Here is an 18,775-nt window from a genome sequence, read left to right as displayed (position 1 = left end):
TCCTCAGGAGTGAATTTGACTACAATAACAACGACTACTACAACAACAACCCAAAAAGGTTGGTTACTGTCCATGAACCAACGACTACAGATCACCTAATCAGCCATCGTTGTATTTGTAATCGATTTTCAGAAAAAAGTTTTCGTAGCGTTTTTGACGTTTTTCGGTTTTGTTTACACCGTCTTCTACCTCTTCGTAGTGATTTTTTTAGCGATTGAATGTGTTTTCTGCAGCGATTTTAATTATAAATTTTGGTTTATTACATATTTATGATATAAAATAAAGTGCTGTGTGATCGGAACAAGTTTGTGCGTATGTTTGGTTTGCCAAAAGGCGTAAATTTGCGTGAAAAGTGGGTGCACGTTTGTGGCCAGAACGTTGGCATTGAAAAATCGACCCGTGGTAATGATATGCGATTGTAAAACACTTTCAATCATGAAAACCATATTTTATGAACTTTTTTTGCTAATTGTCATCAAGTTTCACTTTGTATATTTTATAATAAATACCAATTTAATCGCACTCAATCACCGCGCCTTTTTCGTTTTCTTTGTTTGTTTTCATTCTTAGGCAGATGTCAAAAACACTCAGAAATATACTTTTTTCTTGCTTCTTTGATTAGGTGATCTTGTATTTTTGGTTCATGGTTACTGTCTATACTGTGCTACAAACAAATCAAAATGGCTGAGATGGTGAATATAAAGGGTGCTGCCACATGGTCGAAAATTCAACAAATTTGTTTCAACAATTTACCACTGTTTCATAATGATCTCGATAACAGTAGGGAATAAATAAGTATAATGTGTTTTTAAAATATGTTAAACAAAGAGCTCTGCATAAAGACATCATTAGGGCGGCAGCCCCAGGTTTACCACACAGAAAGGGAATTCTAGTTATCTCATCCTTTCCCAAGGCTACATCAGTGTGCACAACAAAAGGAGAATTCTATTTGGTAAGGGTTATAATTCTAAAGCGCGGCCCAAGGCCGCCTACGCAGAAAGAAATTCTACGCAAAAATACTGTGGACGCAGTAAAAATTGTGATTTTTCGCCATTTTTCTAAGGGGTCCCTAGGGACCCATAGGGGGTCTAGGTGGTCGGGGGTTGCATTTTTGTCAATGGCGGTTCATGCCCTCTCCAAAAAGGGTTGGAGGTGCCACGCCCACTCCCCCTTTGGAAAGTTTCTCCAAAATTAATACTTTGATAAATAATGAAAATTTTTTATGAAAAATCGCGCGATTTTTTATTAAAAATTTTCGCCTACGCCGCTTTCTTCACAAAAAATTAATACTTCGTTAAATAATGAAAATTTTTTATAAAATACATAATGATATAATCGCGCGATTTTTTATTAAAAATTTTCGCCTGAGCCGCTTTCTTCACAAAAAATTAATACTTCGATAAATAATGAAAATTTTTTTAAAAAATACATAATGATATGATAATGATAAATACATAATGATAAATTTTCGCCTGCAATGAAAATTTTTATTAAAATCAATACCTCGCCTGCGCTGCTTTATTTTACATAAAACCATATTTCAATATAAGGTGAATACTAAAACCCCCCACTTTTTTACTTTTCTCATCATCTGGTAGCACCAATATATGTATTTATTTCCACCACTTCCATTTAATCAATGAAGTTTATATGGTGAAATGTGCAACTTTAAAAGTTAATAACTTTTTAAATAACAGCCTCCGCGCTCTGGAGTTTTCACTTTTAGAATCGCAATAGGCTCCTCTATAGGGCCTCATTTTAACCTTTTTTTAAATTTGGACCGAATTAAAAGAAATTTTTCCCAAGCAAACAAATCAATAGTTTGATCCAGTCAGTGTTGCCAGTTTACGGGATTTCGCCCTTTTTTCGGGATTTTATGACTAAAACGGGCGAAAAAGATTTTCTTACTTAGGGTTTGCACCGGACAATACTGTCAAGACAATTATGTCAATATGATGTGTTTGTTGTAAACACGGCGAATTCATATTACAACAAAGACAAGTAAACAGCCCAATTCTGAATATTCCCGAGGATTTCATTTCTCGCGGATTTTACTTTTCTCGAGAATAAAATCCTCCTATTCGAAACTGCCACGGAGCAGCATTTTCCCCGAAAATTTGGGAGCAGGAAATTCGAACTTTCGAAGAGCTGTTCGACAGTTATTTTGACAGCTCAACTCCCGCCATTTAAGTGGCGTGTTTTACACATAAAAGTGTGTTTCACATAAAAGAGTATTTCAGAACTGCGCGGAAATTTCAAATCTGTGTTTTAAATTAAAGCTCAATCTTTTAACTACACGAGTAAGTTGAAAGATAAGAAATAAGTGGGCAAATAGGATAAGAGTACCCTTTGCTAAGTCCAGTTGCCACTGTGAATTTTGGAAGCGACATTATTAATAAACTAGTGCTCCGGAAATTTAAATATTAGCGCTAAATTAAAATTTAGTTTTTTAACTACACATGTGAGTTGAAATATTTTGATTTCAATCGCGCGTTTTCATGTAATAAACCAAAATAAGTGTGCAAATACCAAAGGGTACCCTTTGCTAGGTCCAGTTGCCACTGTGAATTTTGGAAGCCGCATTATTAATAAACTAGTGCTCCGGAAATTTAAATATTAGTGCTAACTTAAAATTTAGTCTTTTAACTACACATGTGAGTTGAAATATTTTGATTTCAATCGCGTGTTTTCAGGTAATAAACCCAAATAACCTAGCTTCCATTAGGCTTGTTAAGATTTCCACCTGTTTCTTATTTGTTGTTTTGGACCTAAAATGAAAGGTTTAAACGTTTTATTACACCAAATTTCCTTTAAATTGTAATTAACTTACATTTTTGTTGCAGTTCCCTTTTAAAATACCGGTGAAATTTCTCCCAGAATAACGAAATCAATTCTCTCCGTTTTGACATTCGTAATACCTACTTTTTTCCCGAAATACATTTTCCCTTTTTCGAAGATCGCTTAGAATAGGAGAATAGGGAAAAGAGTAAAAATCCTCAGGGAATTTTTGTTCATGATAGGAGGAAAGAGAAATGAGGAAGAATTCCTAGGGAGTTTCTATTCAGAATCGGGCTGGATATCCGCGAGAAATGAAATCCTCGGGAATATTCAGAATTGGGCTGATCATTTAGACATAATTGTCTTAACAATATTGTGCGGTGTAAACCCTAAGTTACGAAAAACGAGATTTTTGTCATTGCATACAGGGCTGCCAACTTTGCTCAAACCGTGCCATTTTTGGCCCTATTTTACTTCAAATGGCACTTAATTTTTCAATTTGGCACAAAGTACTAAGATGGCTGTTCTGAAAAATAGTAATATTTCAATACATATTTGTGAAATCCTCTGCGAGTACTTCTTTTTCTCAACAAAAATTTTTTAATTTCTATACTATATACAAATGGTTTATCTTACTTTGGCATTGGAATTTTTTTTAGGAATGTGTTTTTAATTTTAATGCTAAATGGGAAGTACAAAAAGAATGGCACTTTTTTGGCGCTTTTATTTTTCTATTTTTCACATTTTGGCACTTTTTTATCCTCAAAATAGCACTTCATAGCTAAGCATAGTTGGCAGCCCTGATTCCATACCAAGCAATAAAATTTAGTTATTGATAATTAAGAAACTCTGTGGTAAAATAACGCCGTTCATATGAATTCTATCAGCGGAACTTCATTCACTTGAAATGAATTTTAATAGCAGTTTTATGAGTTATCCAAAAGTAATTTGGATATCTTGAGTTTCTAGATTCTGAACTTGTTTTAAACGATTAATGCAAAAATATTTTGAGTGAGTCCATTACGCGATTTTACACTAATCTCGAAATTTTTAATTGACCTAGTACAGGTCGTAGGTTTGGTCAATTAGTTCACGAAACTGCACTTACAATTTTTGTAACACCTTGAAATTCTCAATTTATTCTTAAAAAACCATTTTCGCATGACTTCCGGCACTAAATAACTTTTAGCTTGGTTATATTTTAACCCATTTTAAGTTTTTATATGACTTTGAAAAGAAAGATACTTATACTATTTTAAGAAATGATAAGTTTTGTGAGCATATTGCAAATATATGGAAAATTTTTAGGTCAATCTGAAATTTACACCAATTTTTACTATTTTATCCACTACTACAACATTTTTTGGAAAATATCAGAAGAAAATAGTCTCTTTTAGTCACTACTTTGAAAATAATGTTTTATTCCTAGTAGAACTAAGTACCTTTATAAAAATGAATAAACATTTTCGGAAGTTATGATTTTTCTAAAGATTTTTCCAAAATCACTTCGATAATATTTCACAGAAAATTTTAATCCGTTGGATTGGATTCACTTTTAGGTTTCAATAGTTCGTCTAGTTGACCTTCATATTTTTGGGCAGAGCCGCATGCGTTTTGACGTGGAATGGCCCATATAATTGCTATGTATATTGGATATCTATGTATGCACATGTTTGTGTTTTTTCATCCGAAAGCATTTTATAGCTCGAACACAATGAAAACGACGAGCTACGGACCACAGCTGTCAAATTATTTTAACACGTACTCTTAAGTGGATAATTATTTTGGCGACGTCCGGGCTACGCGACGACTGTAGTTGTGGCCAGATTAGATCTATTTGTATTTTTCCAGCGACAGATAAGGTTCTTCCTCTTCTTTTTAACGCTGCCGCGTTCAAAAAAATCATGCCGCCATCGACAAAGCGTTTAGATAATGCCCCGTAGTCATAGTCAAAATAAAGTCGACTTTAAAGTTAGTTGCAGCTTTTTGACATAATTTTCAATGGGATATCTGTCAAAAAAGCTGCAACTAACTTTAAAGTCGACTTTATTTTGACTCTGACTACGGGCCAATGAAGATAACAAATTGGAAGCTGTGGCCCGTAGCTCATCGTTTTCAATGTGTTCAGAACTTTATGCACAATAGATACATATAGCGCGGGATTTCTATTATAGGCTGAATTTCTTTATTCATTCTGAACGTTTGGAATAGACTTTTTTGTTTATTTATTCTTAAGAACGTTCCTGATGATATGTTGACGTATATCTCAAAAGCATTCTGTTTATTCCGGCTGTGAAATGGGATTATCCGGAATGTATAAAGAAACGAGCCATAATTTTAGTATAAAACGGGATTTAGGTTATGGACTGTTTTTGCTTACGCGTAAAAGCACATTTAGCGCATTTAGCTCTAAATGCTACTCTAAATGTACATTTATCCATACAAAATTCGTCACCTAAATGCAACTAAATGCAACTCCATTTTTGCATTAAGAATCTAAATGCTAAAAGCAACCCTGTGATCTTCCAATATTTCCACGATTCGAACATGGTTTAATGAGAAAAAGTGGTACCATTGCTTTTCGAGTATGCAGTGGATAGCTACATTTCAGTGATCGCCGATCGAGATTTCATTTATTATTTTACATTATTTGGATAAAGAAAAGTTAAGCAAATTCAACATCGATGTGGTGCTGATGGAAATGTGGATCAATTTGTGATCAACTCTGTTTCCTTTGTTTCCTAATTAAGTGAGCAAATTTTAATTGACAGCACCGAGAAATGAATATATACACAAACAACTGTTCGGTTATGGATAAAACAATTCAAGTTTTGGTTTAAAATTTATTTTTTCCTTTTCAGTAGGGTTTTGCACATTATCTTCTGCATGAGAATTGATCGTAATAGATACGGATCTGAATAAGCGACTGGAACACGGCTGTTTGTCAAAAGCATATGATTTCGAACTCGCGTAAATGTACATTTACTAAATGCGATAGCATGAACGCTCTTCGAAAACATATGTTCGAAATTGCTAAATGTTGCATTTTAAATGCAGCAAAAACGTTGCATTATATTCGAACGGATTTTATTAAACCTTTTACTGGCAACACTGGTTCCAGTACACTCATGAACGAAAGACACAAGATCACGTAAGAACGCGACGTTGTATTTGTAACTGGTTTTGAGAAAAAAGTTTGCGAAAGCGGGTTCGTCAGCTGAGCGTTTGTTTACATCACAAGCACCACTATTTTACACTTTTATTCAAGTAAAGAATAGTTAATTCAACATGACAACACATTTCAAAGCATTTTGTTGCATCATTTTACCTAAATTGTGCGTTTAAAGTGGCTGACAATAATTTTGGCTAATTTTGGTTTTCGTTGTTTTCTTTGCTTTGTTTTCTTTTCGCTCGTTTTCCAGTGAAACAAGATGGCGTAGAACCCGCTAAAAAAATCGACTTTTTTCACTCTATTGTTCTTACGTGATCTTGTGTCTTTCGTTCATGCAGTACACTAGCAAGCATGATACAAATATTTAGCTTACTGCCCGTCTCCATAGGATAAAGTTTATATCTTGATACATATGTTAGAATATAAATAGCCAAGGGAGACCGCTCATTGCTTTTCAAGAGCAATATATATCAGAGCTTATATCTTGCCATCTATTGCCGGCAATTTGGTAGTTTGACAGCTACATGTTCATTTGCACGAAAACTTCGTGGCGGCAACATCATTAATGTTTTAATAAAAAAGCAAAAATTGAGCTGTTTCTTGTTAAAATATTTATAATTATGTAGTATGTAAAATAACTTATTTTCAACATTTTTTAAGCGATTGAATCAGGCAAAAATACGTTTTCGAAGCTATCTTACAAATGCTTATATCAAGATATAAAAAGCCCACACAAATATTGCCACTGATATAACTTATATCTAGCGACCAAAATGACAGCTGGACAGCAATAAATTTTATCCTGTGGAGACGGCCAGTTAGGGTTTACACCGGACAATACTGTCATGACAATAGCAATGCATGCACACTTTTTCACTAATCCATGCATACTTTTCCATGCATGCGTTTTTGACAACTAATACGTATATCTTCATTGTCTTGACAGCATTGTCCAATGTAAACGAGCCGTAAAAGTAGTTTCACTTCTTCTTCTCATCCACCATTGCTCCCATTTGATGTAAACTGTGCTTTTGGCGTTTTCTTTTAAATTGAAGCTACCATATTCTTTGAAGAAACTCAAAAGTGGTTTTTTACTTTAAAAAATAATTATTCCAAAATTATTTCAAGGAATATATTTTTAGCATCATTTTATAGCAAGCTATTAGTGGTTTATTTCATAAATTAATTATAAAACGCAAGGCTAGCAAAATACTCCTATTACATTGCGTAATGCACATGGATAATCCATTTGTTTATGCAATTATTTTCATCATTATTTAGTACGATTAGCCGCATATTTCGGGATGGCCACGTGCATGGTAACTTCACCAAGGTGTTGTTTGCTTGTTTCCAACCCCTTTTCGGCGGAAAATTTTCAGCCTCGACACGGATGTGCCCAACCTAAGCGAAGCGCTGCAGCAGCAGCAGTAGAGCGAGTAGTTTATCTGTCTATAAACTATAACAAGAAGCTCTAAGAATTTGTAATTTTTTTACCTTCCTCTAAGTTTATGCTTCCATAGTACTTTCATTGACGATAAGCTACTTTTTAACTATTCCGTTGTTCATATGTCCTCTAAAAATGATCGNCTAATCCATGCATACTTTTCCATGCATGCGTTTTTGACAACTAATACGTATATCTTCATTGTCTTGACAGCATTGTCCAATGTAAACGAGCCGTAAAAGTAGTTTCACTTCTTCTTCTCATCCACCATTGCTCCCATTTGATGTAAACTGTGCTTTTGGCGTTTTCTTTTAAATTGAAGCTACCATATTCTTTGAAGAAACTCAAAAGTGGTTTTTTACTTTAAAAAATAATTATTCCAAAATTATTTCAAGGAATATATTTTTAGCATCATTTTATAGCAAGCTATTAGTGGTTTATTTCATAAATTAATTATAAAACGCAAGGCTAGCAAAATACTCCTATTACATTGCGTAATGCACATGGATAATCCATTTGTTTATGCAATTATTTTCATCATTATTTAGTACGATTAGCCGCATATTTCGGGATGGCCACGTGCATGGTAACTTCACCAAGGTGTTGTTTGCTTGTTTCCAACCCCTTTTCGGCGGAAAATTTTCAGCCTCGACACGGATGTGCCCAACCTAAGCGAAGCGCTGCAGCAGCAGCAGTAGAGCGAGTAGTTTATCTGTCTATAAACTATAACAAGAAGCTCTAAGAATTTGTAATTTTTTTACCTTCCTCTAAGTTTATGCTTCCATAGTACTTTCATTGACGATAAGCTACTTTTTAACTATTCCGTTGTTCATATGTCCTCTAAAAAGGATCGAAATTAAAGCAACATCCTAATATCTATAATAATATCTCATGGAACACTGCATATAATGCCAAATTTTTTTGCGGTAAGGTAACTTAATGTTTTTTTATTAATTAAGTAAATTTATCTTGCGTGTTGTTATTTTTTAATGTATAAAAACATTCCTTTAAAAAATAATAAACTTTCCAAAACAATAATTTGTTGAGGTGGCAGTGATACTCGAGCAATTTACGAAAAGCATAAACGTCCTAAGCACAGTTTATGTAAAAAAATTTCAAAGTGAAGGTTAGGTTAGGTTAGGTTGATGTGGCAGTCGGTTCAAATTACCAATCACTTAGACCTTATAATGGTCCACTCTGGTACCACTGCAGAACACGGGAACCTCTGTGGCTAATCTTCAGAGAACCATTTCGAAGCTCTTATAAAGCGTAAGATTGGCTTTATTCCTACGCATAATAATTCCGTAAGAGAGCTAAAGAAGGACCTACCTAAAAAGCCTGCTCTCCTCCTGTCCAGAGCTCTACGGTTTCTTCTTCTTCCTCATCCCTGAAACTTCTACAATGTTCATTCATTCCTAGTCTCGAAGAGCGCCTGCCAAATAGCCAATGACCGGTAACACAAGCCATGACCCTTTCAATATCCTCTCTTCAGAGGCTGAGCAACTCTTTCGTCTTTTTCTTATCTATTTGTGACCAAAGTAGCCTAGTTGTTCTACAAGTGCCCTCCTCTAGCCATGGCCTGTTTGCCTCTTGGATCATGCTATTTCGAAGTTCTAATATGCAGGTTGCCATGGGTATCCCAATTGTGCCTCTGTTTTCACATAGGGGCAGATTGGTACCTTTTATGGCTATCTCATCGGCCCTGCAATTTCCTTCAATATTTCTTTGTCCCGGAACCCAAATGAGGCTGACCTTGAATACGGCGCTGATATCGTTTAGAGCTGCGAGACATTCCTGCGCAACCTTCGATCTCAGCATTACCATGTTCACTGATTTAATGGCCGCCTGGCTGTCCTAGAAAATATTAATCGTAGTCCTGGTAACGACATGCGTACTAAGGTACACAGCCCCCTCCTTTATAGCTAAAACCTCTGCCTGATAAACACTGCAGTGGTCCGGAATTCGGACGGATAATTCTAGTCCTAGTTCCTTGGAGAAAACTCCATAGCCAACCCTATTGGCTAGCTTGGATCCATCCGTATAAAAATTCAGTTCCCACCTTCTCCATGGTCTTGGTGTTTGCCATTCTCTTCTTGAAGGGATGCTCGTCTTGAAGACCCTATCGAAGGTTGGTTTAGGGGCGGAGTAGTCAACTTCTTGTTTCGTGACTACCCAGAGTGTGAAGTATAGAGGCGTGACCGAACCGCTGATCTTTCCATAGCACCATACTTTTTAGTCTGAGCGCTGAATCAGCGGCCGCGTATTTACCCAGCAAGTTTATTGCAGGCAGATTGATTACCACCTCTAGCGCTTTATTTGGGGTGGTCCTTAAGGCACCTGAAATGCATAGAAATGCTATTCTTTGGACCTTACTCAATAGTTTTAGGTAACTTGATTTTTGAGTTGTTCGCCACCATACGAGTATTCCATATGATAATTTTGGCCTGACCACCGAGGAGTAAAGCGAATATGTAATACGAGGTGTTAGCCCCCACTTGATTCCGACCGCCTGTTTGCAAGTGTATAATGCAACGTTGGCCTTCTTTACTCTTTCCCCTATATTAGGTTCCCACTTGAGTTCCCTGTCTAATATGAGTCCTAGATACTTAACATTCTCCTTCAAAGATATCTCCGCACCCATAAAGATTAGCGGGGAGACTGTGGGAAGCCTATGTTTCCTTGTAAAGAGAATTGCCTCGGTTTTTTCGGTTTCGGTTTCGGTTTTATTCCGAGCCCCCTACTCTCTGTCCAGTTTCTAAGCGTGGCCAGGTCGTCAGCGTATGCAGTGACGTGGCAACCCCCCCTCTCTAGTGCATTTAGCAGAGAGTTTACTGCCAAATTCCAGAGAAGAGGGGAGAGAACCCCTCCCTGAGGAGTGCCTCTACAGCCCTCTCTGCTTATTGTGGTGTTGCCAAGCTTAGCGGTTATCTTCCTGCTGACAAGTATAGACTCAATCAGCGCCGCTACGTTGTGGTCAACTCGAAGCTCTTCTAAGGCACCCGTTATGGCGCTTGCCTTAAGGTTGTTGAAGGCGCCTTCTATATCAACAAAGGCAACCCGAGTATACTCTTTATCTGATAAACTTTTTTCCACCAACCCGACGAGCGAGTGCAAGTCCATAGATTTGCCTTTCGTATAGACATGCTGCGCTGGGGAGAGCCTACTAGTTGGTATCACGCCCCGTACATAATCATCCACTATCCTTTCTAAAATTTTGAGCAAAAAAGACGTAATACTGATGGGTCTGAAGTCCTTGCGGTTAATGTGAGAGGACCTACCTGCCTTGGGTATGAAGGAGACTTTTGTCTCTCTCCAGCCTAACGGAATATAACCCATGTTAAGACAGCCTCTTATAATAGACGCAATGAATGGGGAGATAATACCCCATGATTGCTGCAGTTCTACCGGGTGTATGCCGTCAAGTCCCGGTGACTTGTAAGGACCAAAAGTCTTAATAGCCCATTCGATTTTCGCCTTAGTGATCAGTCGATTTCTTAGATCAGATAGCTCCCCGTCATTTGTGGGGTCGTTAAGTTCCATCGGCTACCTGGGAAGTGTGTGTCCAGGAGGAGACCTAAAGATTCCTCGCTCGTCGTCAGATAGCTCCCCGTCATTTGTGGGGTCGTTAAGTTCCATCGGCTACCTGGGAAGTTTGTGTCCAGGAGGAGACCTAAAGATTCCTCGCTCGTCGTAGTCCATGAGTTCCCTTGACCCTTGAGATAGCCAAAGTTGCATGGAAACTTTGCAAGAACTCTTCTTAATCTGGCCGCTTCCGTGGCTTCCTCAATCCCCTTGCAATAACTCTGCCATGATTTACGTTTCACACTTCTAACTGCTTTTTTTGTATATTTTCAAATCAGCCTTATAGGCATCCCAGTCCTCTGTTGCTCTAGTGGCTTTGGCCTTATTGAAAATTGTCCTATTGGATTCACGTAACGAGGATAATTGTTTTGACCACCAAGGTGGTCTGTTCTTCCCCCTGTATCTGACAACCGGGCATCCGGCTGACAAGTTCGAGTCTTACCTGCAATTTGTGCGGTAATTAGCTTAAAGACAATCACCCCAAGCCCGCAGATTTTGTTGCCGATTATCCACGGCTCCTGGATAAGGGCAACATCAAGTCCACCGGCAGCCAGGCGGACCTCAAGATTCGCGGACGCGAGTTTAGAATGGTGGAGGTTGACCTGGATCAGCTTCATACGAATCCGTCCGTTTTACCTCCACCATTGTGATATCTACGTCCGCCTCCTCGATCTCCTCACCATCGGTGTCATCGGCGAGGATCCTCTTCATAAAACAGCGGCCCCAAACCGGTTAGCCTCTCCGAGTCGGATGAGCATTGGCTGCTGGGAAACCCTTCTTCACCACCGCTGCGCATGCCGGACTTGTCGCTCTCCTCATTAATGTCCAAGCTCAGCTCGTCGCTGCGGTAGATTCGAACGGTTGCGTTAACAAACCCGAATCTGACTATCCAATCCTTCTGCGCCAATGGGCGATGGATTGCATTTTTTTGGCGTAGTTGGACCCTTGCGCTACCTATCGAAAAAATTAAAACTTTGTGCACTCCTACTTCTAAACACCTTTCCAAAAAAGCAGCAATCATTCGAATCAGTTATGAAACATAGGAGAAAATTGTTCCCAATCGATTCATGCTCACAATGAATTTCACAATTATCCGAAAATTTCAAAGCTTCCCAACGAATTTTAACAAAGGTGCATCGTCCAAAATCATCAAATCATGCGAAAAAGGCAAAATTTCGTCGCAAGAATTCAATTTTTTCGCGTTCTTCGGAATTTTTCCAAGTTTTCGGCTTAGAATTTTCTATTTTTCCATTCGAAAGCCATTCAGAAAGAATTGCACACAAAATTCCATACAAAAAAATCAATTTTCGATTTTTCCAATTACGAACAACTAAGAGAAAATTTTAGACAAATCCGCCCAACCGTTCTCAATTGATGAATTACTATACATTTTTCACACCATTTTTATATATATAGATATACGTATTTAATACATACATTCTTGCCACTGCTAACCACATGAATATAAATCCTAAAAACGAAAATGTGACTGCAATATTTCTTGTTTAAAATGTTCTAGATCCATCGCACACCACGGACTTTATCGGCCGCCGATTTAGTTGGGCTTGCTAGTCTTTCCATTGCACCACACTAATTGGTCGGAGCGATTAAGTTGGTGTAGTGTGCGCACCTCCATACATCTTCATGTACATATTTCAAGCGAGCCCTACTATTTAAATAGGCGGCCGATAAATTCTGTGGTATGAGGTGGTTCCTATAGCTGTATTATTACATCTATTCCGTGTGTTGCAATATCCACGGAAGCAGCAGTTATTAAGAAAATGATTTAAAAATATTAGACAAATTCTCTACTTATATGCTTGGCTTTCCTTTGTGTTATTTTTCCAACGTCAAAAGCTGGATTTTTTATTTTTTTTGAAAAAGTTGGTATAACAAAAAATACGAAACACGTTTTCTGTCAGATAGCTAACATGACGGATAAGAAGAAGAAGTGAAACTACCCGGAAAAAAAAGATCTTATATGCTAATCTAGGCAAAAAGCTAACTACTTACCAAATTTTAAGCAAATCGGACCATAACTGCGATTTTTTCGAATAGATCGGTCCCTGGTCCACTTCCCGGAAACAATATCCTATATGCTAATCTGGGCAAAAACCTACCAACTCACCAAATTTTAAGCAAATAGGACCATAAATACGATTTTTTCGAATAGATCGGTCCCTGGTCCACTTCCCGGAAACAATATCCTATATGCTAATCTGGGCAAAAACCTACCAACTCACCAAATTTTAAGCAAATAGGACCATAAATACGATTTTTTCGAATAGATCAGTCCCTGGTCCACTTCCCGGAAAAAATTATCATATATGCTAACATAGGCAAAAAGCTACCTACGTACCAAATTTTAAGCAAATCGGACCATAAATAAGATTTTTTCGAATAGATCAGTCCCTGGTCCACTTCCCGGAAAAAATTATCATATATGCTAACATAGGCAAAAAGCTACCTACGTACCAAATTTTAAGCAAATCGGACCATAAATACGATTTTTTCGAATAGATCGGTCCCTGGTCCACCGGAGGGTTTTCCCAAAATTTTCTTTCGTATAAACCTTCTCCTGGCAATTACGAACAACTGAAAAAAAAAATTTGCCAAATCGGCCCAACCGTTCTCAATTGATGATTTACTATACATTTTTCACACCATTTTTTTATATATAGATAGATATGTGCATATATGTATAGTATTATATTCAAAGACAATTCATGTACTCACCTTGGCCTCCAGCGATGATGGTGCCAGCATGCTGTCGAGAACCTGTTTGGAAAGTTAGAGAGCCTACTATATATACCGATGGCTATACATACATATGTACACCTGCAGTCACGGTACTGAGGTTTTAAAGTAAAACCACTCGCTCGTGATTCCGGACGGCGAGCGAATCGGAAAACTACCGGGGAAAATACGCATGTGTAAAAATCCAAAATAAAATGACAATTAAAAATTAAGAAAATAAAATTTAATGTGACCTAACTCAAACTTAAAAGTGGCGAAACGAAATGTGTAAAAAAAATTAGTGAACCTAACTCAGAAAGTGCGCTGTGAATCGAATTCTAAAGGAAAGTAAAAAAGAATACTTGCATGTACATATATCCATGCATACATATAATGCCAATAGCGAACGGAAAAGAAACCAAAAAGTATAAATTCACATGTCTGTCTGGCTATAGCATACATGTGAGCATAGGTATATACAGTGAAACCTCTCCTAACGGACACCTCTATTAGACGGATATCTCCCTTGGGCGGACATTTTTTCCTATACCATACTCCTTACTCATACCCATACTCTCTTGGCCGGACGCGGACACAAAAACCTCTATTGATCGGACGCGAACCTCTTATCAAGGGACATTAAAATTTCTTTTCATAACAAATCAAACAAAAACCTTCGTTGAGCGGACGCGAACTCCTCACAGGCGGACTACTAAATGGAAAAGGGGGACTTCCCGCATAAAATTTGATTTTTATGCACACATTTAGTTTGGTTTGCGCTGTGGTTTAGGTTCGTTATTTGAATTATCAGAAACCCTTAGAGAATCCAATTCCAATTCTGATGAATTTATAACAATAGATAATAGTAAATACATAGACCGAAAATTTAGATTTCTGATTGACTTAGATTTTATTGATGAAAAAGGTACTTACACTGAAAAAAATTAAAATTAAAAATTACGTCAATCGACAATTTCCCAGTTTTTTATGTAATGAATCTATGGTTTTATGTAGTTTATGGACTAATATGTAATATTTATTTTTATTTTGTTATTACTTAATATGTACTTACGCACATACACAAATGAAATATGCACTTTTGAAAAAATACATGCATATTTTTGTTTGAACGATGTAATATCAATATCTTTTATTCAAATAAGAAATAGTGACTATTCAATTAATTAAAACATTAAAAAGTTCTAAAATAAGCATCCCTTCCATTTAGCGGACACCTCTCTTGGGCGGACAAAAAATGACTGACGGTGAGTGTCCGCCCAAGGGAGGTTTCACTGTATATACATACATACCGAATGCAATGCAAAAAAATTCAAAAAAAAACTATTGTGTTGACCAAAATTATGCAAATAAAAAAAACCATGTGCTAAGAAAAAAACAAAACCTAGAAAAAAATCAGGAATTAAATTCATGCCCGTAAGGGTCGGGGATGGCAAACCCGAAGAAAGCGGAATAACTAAGAAGGAATGCAAAATTCAAGTAATTTAAAGCAAGGTATGTAAAAGCTCATTTTCGTGGTTGGTGTTTCCGAAAGCCCTGAGTTCCCTTCATACATACATATATGAGAAGCTTAAACTAGGTAAGAAAAATGTGCAAAAAAAACTAAACATAAGCAATTAAGTGCGAGAATTCAAGATGATCGCGGCGCAGCTGCGGATCAGCGGGGTAGGGGCTGCGCTGGCCTGTTACGCTTCTGCTGGGGATGCTGTCCCGCGATGTCACGCTCTCGCTTCTAACAGCACTGCTCTCCGTGGCTTGATGCTCGCTTATTACTTTCCCGGTGTTAACTAGTATGAACATGCGTATGACAGTCCAGTGGTTGATAATTTGCTCCGTCCAAATCTTCCAGACCAGCTGTTGGTTGTGATGTTTGTTTTTGCGTATATCTGTGTGTGTGCGCTGTTATATTTGTAGCTGTTGGCTTTAAATGTATGTATCGATGTGTGTTCATGTGTTCGGATGTGTTTGCACGAGTGGATTGGTGAAGGAGTTGGCTTAGCTTTAAGGCGTCTGCCAACAGCTTTTTCCACGCTCCGTATAGTACAAGCTATGCTTGGAGTTGTTTTCTAAGCGTTCGCGGAGTGGAGGTCCTTTTATGCATAGGCGACCTGCAGGTAGAAAAACTTTCATTTACAGGTCAATTCTGCGCTGGTAACATACATTTTATAACCGGTATTAAAGTGTCTGTCAATTTTTAAACCTTTTTCGCATTCTGTGCTCTCTTGTAACCGGTAAATTTGGTTACCATCTCATAAGCTGGTAACAAAATATTGCCCCGTGAAATATGCAATACAGGAATTTCCACAAATCTTCATAGCTGAGTTGCTGAATATTTTCACTGAATTACCAACGTACCTAGAATCGCGGTGGTAAGAAGTGGTAACATGTTTTGGTAATAAAATTTTCCGGTCACAAAATCTTCGGTAACGTGCAGAATAGACCTGGTAGTCTACTGCTTAGACATCTACTGGATTATGTGACTTTCTGTTGTTGTTTTCTTTAACGTTAATTTGCCGCCTGCTTACTTACACACATATTTGCCTGGGCATTAATTGGTATGCTGGCTTATGCGTGTATGCGAATTCGGGGATATAATCTTGTGAAGCATTTACCTCCAGTTCCAGTTTAGGCAGTAGATCACGTCCTTACGACCACCGGCAATGCGACGATCCGTCAATGTTGATCACTGATCACAAATATATATTTATATTAGGCCTGGGTACCGGCGCAAATTTTTTGGCGCTGACACACGAACTCCAGCGCCACTGTCGGAATCAGCACAGTGTGTTGGCGCAATTGCGCCTCTTCAGGCTAAAGCTCATTTTCTTTATTGCTGCACGCTGCACCAAAGTGAATTAATACAAGATGATACCGGTTGAAAAAAAACTCAAGTATATCCAAGTTCAAAACCCAAAAATACGACAAACCCATCATTTTCACATTGAGAAGGACCGCGACGAATTCTAGCAACACCACCTTGTATAAACTCGCCTTGAGCTGCACATTTTACAAGATACACTTCTATTTCGGGTGTTCTTTGCTGGTTCTTTTCGACACCCGGTGTTGTCAGTGTTCCGGTGTTGAACTAAGGTGAATTAATACAAGATGGTATCGGTTAGGCAAAAACAACTCAAGTATACCCAAGTTGAAAACCCAAAAATACAACAAACACATAATTTTCACATTCAGAAGGACCGCGGCTAATTTTAGCAACACCACCTTGTAAAAATTCGCCTTGTGCTGCACATTTTACAAGTTACACTTCGCTTTTGTGTGTTCTTTGCCGGTTCTTTGCACCGCCCGGTATTGTCAGTGTTCCGGTCTCAGTATATCCTGTAAAAAAACTGTGGTGAAGTCCTTTATGGGGATAAAGTTTCCAGAGGTGAAATTCTAGGTAGCACACAATTTCTTACACGCATGGTTGCTTTTTAGCACTCATGAAAGAAACTTAAGAAATATTTGAAAAAAAAGTTCTTATAGTATATTAATTTTTGAAAGAAATACCATATAATGTATGTACTCTGGCTAAANGTTGCTTTTTAGCACTCATGAAAGAAACTTAAGAAATATTTGAAAAAAAAGTTCTTATAGTATATTAATTTTTGAAAGAAATACCATATAATGTATGTACTCTGGCTAAAAATATCAAAAAATGTATTAGAACCACCGTTTAATGTTATATTTGATACAAATTAATATTGCTGCCCCGAACGCTCTGCGCCTTGCCACTGAATAATAGATTTACTTAAAATTACATCCCTGGTCCTTGTTCTTTCTGTATCGCATCGTGGTGAATTCACATTTCTCAGAAATTTGACAACAAAACAAAACAAAGCGAGTATTTTATTTGCTAATTTTTGCGATTTCTATTGTTTAATGTAAATTTATGTCTTTTTAGGATATGTTGAGGCAACAAAGAAGCCGCAGTTATGGAGTTATTAATAATGAAGTAGCAGGCATATTTGGAAAATTATGCCGATAAACAGGATGGAATTTGGAAAGTAAGTGCCTGGTTGCAGCATATCACTTACGATTTGGCGAACTTTTTTTCGCCTTTTCAATGTGCTAAGTAAGAAACCGCAAGCAAAGGGCAGACAACCTTCCAGGAAGCTGCCTCCTGTCCCTGAGTCGAAGCTGAAGTTCAGCAAGAAGCAGGCAGCAAACTGCTACCCTGATCAAGCGTCAACTTAAGCGCTCTGCTGCGATTACACTCCGTAAACGTGGAAACTTGGTGCATGCTGAGAAATATCAAACAAGAAAACGCCGTGATGGACGCCGTGATATGAAGTTGCGCCGTGTGGCAAAAAAACGCGGCCAATTCTACGTGCCTAAAAAATCCGAATTCGCTTTTGTGATCCGTATCCGCGGTATCGNCAAGAAAACGCCGTGATGGACGCCGTGATATGAAGTTGCGCCGTGTGGCAAAAAAACGCGGCCAATTCTACGTGCCTAAAAAATCCGAATTGGCTTTTGTGATCCGTATCCGCGGTATCGACAAAGTTGCACCAAAAGTGCGTAAAGTTTTACTGTTGTTCCGTTTTCGCCACATTAAACACGGTTTGTTCATCAAATTAAACAAGGCAACCATTAATATGCTGCAAATCTCAAATCAGTTCGTGAATTGATGTATAAATTTGGAATTGTCAAGCACAACCATCAACGTGTCCCAATCTCTGACAGCTTTGTGATCAAACGCAAATTGCGTAAAGCGCACAAAATTCAGTGCGTTGATTATTTGGCGCACGAAATATTCACTGTTGGAACCCACCTCAAGAAAGCCTCCAACTTCCTGATGCCATTCAAGCTCAAAACATCAACCCGAGGCTGACGCAAGAAGTCTAATGACTACGTTGAGGTTGGTGATTTCGGTAGCCGTGAGCATAAGATCAACAAACTGCTGCGCAAGATCGCTTAAAGAAATTGTTTTTTTATGTTTAAGGCGACAATATAATTTGGCACATCTTCAAAAGGCGCCCAAGCAAAAAAAAAACAAAGAAAACAAGTAAGAAAGTCTAATTTGGGCGGAGCCGAACATTAAATACCCG

The 18,775-nt window shown here is 37.8% G+C and overlaps 1 pseudogene; it reads left to right on the top strand.

Moving 5' to 3' along the window:
• Window positions 1-18,133: 18,133 nt before the first annotated feature.
• On the top strand, window positions 18,134-18,775 carry LOC108361855 (60S ribosomal protein L7-like; annotated as a pseudogene).

This window comes from Rhagoletis zephyria, unplaced genomic scaffold, assembly GCF_001687245.7.
Source record: "Rhagoletis zephyria isolate East Lansing unplaced genomic scaffold, Rhagoletis_zephyria_1.1 Rzeph_scaffold_00863, whole genome shotgun sequence".
In the NCBI taxonomy this organism is placed as follows: domain Eukaryota; kingdom Metazoa; phylum Arthropoda; class Insecta; order Diptera; family Tephritidae; genus Rhagoletis; species Rhagoletis zephyria.
Note: the sequence above shows the minus strand (reverse complement) of the source record. Positions and strands in the feature narration are given on the sequence as shown.